Here is a 5,586-nt window from a genome sequence, read left to right as displayed (position 1 = left end):
TTTTTTTGACAAGTTCAACCCACCTTCTTGTTCTGAGCTTGGATGCTGTCTGCTACACACACTGGTCAAAGAAAGGCTCAGCAGCTCAAAGGCTTTGAGGGGGAAAAAAAAAAAAACGGTGCTATCTAAATCTGAAAGGCTGAGTTCCAACTAGAGAAATCGCTCTGGGGCAGGAGTTCAAATAAACTCTCCCTAATGTTTCCTGAGAACTCTCCAGGGGCACTTACGTTTTCTAGTTGGGTAATTAAGAAATAGTTACATCCTCCAGAGACTAGACGAACGCCCTAGATAATTTCTCCAATTTTGATTTGGCAAAAGGGTGAAATAACTACGCCATATCCTTTTTGGTTCATGCCTGTTAGCTTCAAACTAAGTAATGGCTTAAGCACTCCACAGACGGGTGGTGAATCTCCTGAGTTGCTGTAGAAGCTTCCGTATGTCAGCTCTTCCTCTCCCAGTAGCTTTAATTATCAGTAGTGCAGACAATGTTATGGGTGTCCTTATTCACTGAACATAAATAAAATCCAAAGAAAAAGAAGTGTACAAAACAAAAGTATGCTTTGTTGCCCAGTTTGTACCGGAAATCAGGAAAGAGAAGCTTGGGGGATTCTCGGGGCGCACGAGTGTTTTATCTGCAGCGCTTATGGCTTTAAAGAAGCTAATCCTGAATGCAAACCAAGCATCCGTTCTGTGGGTGGATTAGCATTCGCATAATTTATCTTTGAATTTTTAAAAAAAAAAATCCGTGACTAATTTTAAGAGTAACTTCTACACAGTCCTAAACACTTAGGAGAGTTTACTACAGGCCAACGCGTTTATCTTCAAGTAGGTAAAAAGTTTATAGCCCCGAAACTCCCCAGTGATGGTATTTTTGTGCCTGTTCTGCAAAAGAAGAAACGGTGAGAGTGGCTGAGTGACTCTGCGACCTCATAAGCTCTTGGGTGACCAAGACATCCAGCGGTTGGAAATCCAAATTGGCTTTTCTCCAACCTCCCTCCACCACCGTGTTGCTCCCCACCCACGCCCCATGGTGAGGGAGGCGTGGCTATAGGCGGAGCACGCGGTTGCTTGGTTGTGTCCCAGAAGAATTGGAAGCAGAGAGGAGAGAATGCTATTATTCCGTTGGTATTTTTCCTCAGCCCCCTCAGCCCTTGAGACGATGGTGAGAAACCCAGGCTGGGGACCCATTTCTGGTTTGTTGGTTTGTTTATTTTGGGTGCTTGTTGGTTGCTTGCTTGCTTTTTTTTTAAAATTCTTTTAAAAGTAATTTTTATTTTTATGTGTATGAGTGTTGTGCTTGCATGCCTCTAGGTACAGTATGTGTGTGCAGCGCCTACAGAGGCCAGAGGAGTGCACTAGAGCCCTTACAACGGAGCTACAGATGACTGTGATGTGGGTGCTGGGAACTGAACCAGGATCCTCTGGAAGAACAACAAATGCTCTTAACTGCTGAGGCCCTGTCTGCTCCCATTTTGAGACAGGATTTCATGTAGCCCAGGCCTGCATCAAATGTGATATAAATTGGAGAATGACCTTGAAATTCCCCATTCTCCTGTCTCCATTTCCCAAGTGCTGACATTAAGGTATGCACTATCATACCTGGCTCATAATTATACATTTTAAACAGGAAATGTATACAATCAACAATAAGTTGATACATACATACATATTATATAATACATGTATATATTACATATAATATATACATACATACATACATACATTATATATATATAAACACATATATATGTGTGTGTGTATATATACATATCGATGGAAATCCAGTGTGAACATTTCTTTTTTTTTAAAAAAAAGATTTATTTATTTATTATATGTAAGTACACTGTAGCTGTCTGTAGTGGCTATTCCTGGTTGTCAACTTGACTATATTTGAAATGAACTACAATCCAGAATTGGAAGGCTCACCAGTGAACCTAATCTGGAGACTGGGAGATAGAAGTTTCTGATCTGGATCTTGGTATGGAGATCTTGAGACACAGTGGTGATTGAATCCAGAAGATTAAGACAGGGAGATCTCCGAGTCCAAGATCATCTGGGATTAAAGGTATGGTGGCACACACCTTTAATCTGGGCTACACCTTCTGCTGGAGACCATATAAGGACATTGGAAGAAGGGAGTCTGGCTTTCGCTCTTTTGCCTTCTTGCGATGTGGGACTCAGCAACTGCTAGATCCTTGGACTTCCATTCACAGCTACTACTGAACCATTGTTGGGATTTGGACTGCAGACTGTAAGTCATCAATACATTCCTTTACTATATAGAGACTATCTGCAAGTTCTGTGACTCTATAGAGAACCCTGACTAATACAGAAATTGGTACCAGCAGAGTGGGGTATTCCTGTAACAACCTGACCATGTTTTGGGGAGGACTGTGGAAGGACTTTGGAACTTTGGGCCAGAAGATCCATTTGGTGTTAAGAGTTCTTTGGAATATTGTGTAGGAGCTTCGAAGATAATGTTCAGAACAGTGCAGAAGATGGAGGCCTGGCTTGTGTAATTTCAGAGGGAAAATTAAAGACTCTTTTCAGGGCCATTGCTATTTTGAATTGTGAAGATTCTGTGGTTCTGGTTAGCTGGGGCTGAAGAATCAGCTGTGATTAACAAGATACCAGAACCACTAAAATGAAATGTTTTCCTTACTGGGACTATTGATGCTGGTTAGCTGGAGCTAAGAAATTAGCGGTGATTAAGAAGAGACCAGCATCATTGAGGTGACATCTTCTGGGAAGTATTTTCTGAGAGCACAAAGAGGCTGTGGTCCAGAGATAGCCAAAGTTGTACTTTGTGCTGCAGCAGGACTTGGTAATGTGTAAGAGTTACCCATGTGATACTGGTTTTGAAGGTATGAAGGGGTCATGCAGAGCAGCTGAGGCCATGGAAGCACTGTGAGAGGCCATGGAAGGCCATTGGTGAAGGTGCAGTCTCAGTTGCAATTGATGGCCCAGGACTGAAGGGGTCACAGCAGTGTTTTGGAGATGCCAGTACCATGAGATAACCACCAAGAACAGCAGCAGCAGTGAAGTACAGGCAGCTGGAGCTGGAGCCAAGAAGACAAGGTGTGTGCTACGAAGGGCATGGCTGGAGAAGTGACCCAAGCCCTTGGAGGAGCCCAGAAGATTGTGAGTTGGATCCCAGACATTGGACGGTTGGAGTTTAATTTTTGCCTTTGATTGTGACTGTGCCCTGATGTTTTTCCCTCTTGAAGGAAGTATTTGAGTGGAGCCCACAGTTAAGAGACTTTTAATTGTAAAAAGACTTTGGATTTTAAAAGGTATTGGATATTTTAAAAGGATTGAACTTTTAATATGTAAAAACTGTGGGACTTTTAAAGTTATTTAAGATCTTTGGGATGAATAAGAACTAAGGGTTGAGGCTTACTAGTGATGTGTTTGTGTGTCAAGTTGACAAGGGGTCAATTGTACTGGCTAGCTTTGTGTCAACTTGACACAGCTGGAGTTATCACAGAGAAAGGAGCTTCAGTTGGGAAAATGCCCCCATGAGATCCAGCTGTAAGGCATTTTCTCAATTAGTGATCAAGGGGGGAGGTTCCCTTGTGGGTGGTGCCATCTCTGGGCTGGTAGTCTTGGGTTCTATAAGAGAGTGGACTGAGCAAGCCAGTAAAGAACATCCCTCCATGGCTTCTGCATCAGCTCCTGCTCCCTGACCCGCTTGAGTTCCAGTCCTGCATCCTTTGGTGATCAACAGCAGTATGGAAATGTAAGCCAAATAAACCCTTTCCTCCCCAACTTGCTTCTTGGTCATGACATTTGTGCAGGAATAGAAACCTTGACTAAGACACTGTCTTCAGACATTCCAGAAGGGGGAGTCAGATCTCGTTACAGATGGTTGTGAGCCACCATGTGGTTGCTGGGATTTGAACTCGGGACCTTCAGAAGAGCAGTCGGGTGCTCTTACCAGCTGAGCCATCTCACCAGCCCCCAGTGTGAACATTTCTACCTCCATGACAGACTAAAGATTCTCATTGCTTTCTCTAGAGCATCTCTGTACAGTGGCGCAAATGCTCCAGGAGAATGCTAAACAGTGCTATGTCTATTTCATCAGAGACTAAGCGAGAGCTGACAGGGAAAGGTTAGCAGGCAACCGCTGACGTCAGAGGAAGCAGCAGCTCTGTTAAACAAGGTCATGCCTCCAAGATAGCCTCAAGAGAGCCCCCTTCTACCTCCTTCTCTTCTTTGTAGATTCCAACAAATTAGACTTTTCAAATATACTAGATCACAACAGAATTGAATCTGATAAAGGACACACAACAGATTTTTAAGAAGTTACATTATCTGACATTAACTTTTTATCACTTTTTTAAAAAAAAAATCTGTTTAAGGGCTGTCAAGATGGCTTGGCAGGAAGCTGCAACACGCGGAGTTCTCTATATCAAACAACTAAAGGACTCTGGCTAAACCGAGCAAAAGGGAATTCTTTGGGAAGGATTAGGTCCTTGTGAGGACTGACGAGAAGGTCGGCCTCAGATAGGAGCAATCCAAGAGTTATCTGTGGTAGCAAACGCTTGCAATCTTGCACTCCAGAAGCTGAGGCAAGAGAATCAAGAGTTCAGTGTCAACTGGAGCTGCATAGTGAGACCCTTTCTTAAGAGAGAGAGGAAAAAAAAAATTCAGCTAACTCATTCTTGGCTGTGTTTTGAATCTCAATGAAGGACTGTGATATAAGGAAGTAGATAAGGAAACGGGGGATTTATGAACCCTGGAAAAGGCAGGACACACACGCCAAAGTGGAGGAGCCTAGGGCAAATGAAGAGCCAAAGTCCTTAGAGAAGATGCCAAGTAAAGCTCGGGTCCAGGAAAGAGGGAAGAGCACTTTTTTCCTGCATCCTCTCCACTCCCAGGCCCAAAGCTCAGACTCCTATGATCCCATTCATCTACACTAGAAGTTAAACAGGTATATTTAGGGGCTGGATAGATGTCTCTGTGGCTAAGAGTACTTACTGCTCTTCCAAAGACTCTCAGATTCAGTTCTCAGTGCTCACACTGGGTGGCTTACAACCGACTCCAGAGGGTCCATTGCCTTCTTTTGGCTTCCAAGGGGTACTGGCACACATGGGGTACATGCACACATATGTATATACATGCAGGCTCACACACACCCATATGCACACACTTTTTCAAGTTTATAAAATAAATAAACCGGTATATTTGGGGGGCATACCTCTTGGGTTTCCAAATACTGACAGAAACCTCCACAGTCTGTTTTCTCTCTGAGAGAGACCTCAGTGCACAGTTTGTCAGTTGTAGTCCATGGCTGCCTGGGTTGGATTTAAACTGAGTAATCTGGATTTGGGACATCTATCATCAAGCCAAATTCCTTCTCATGTGCATAAAATTCAGTTGAGCCCTTAATGATGCCTGGTGGCTTTTTAATCATGTCTGTTTCTGTGTCTTTATTTAGTCTGAGGGATTTGCGACTGATTGGTTTCAGTGCCTAGGGCTCTTGACTCAAGGATATCTTACACTCTCGTGGGGACACGGAGGGCCTTGGGTAGCATCTCTGAGACAGTGCTATCAGAGGGCTGTCTGTTGAGCAAGGGTGCTTCC

Source organism: Mus pahari, chromosome 16, assembly GCF_900095145.1.
Source record: "Mus pahari chromosome 16, PAHARI_EIJ_v1.1, whole genome shotgun sequence".
Classification (NCBI taxonomy): Eukaryota; Metazoa; Chordata; class Mammalia; order Rodentia; family Muridae; genus Mus; species Mus pahari.
This window is presented reverse-complemented; position numbering follows the sequence as displayed.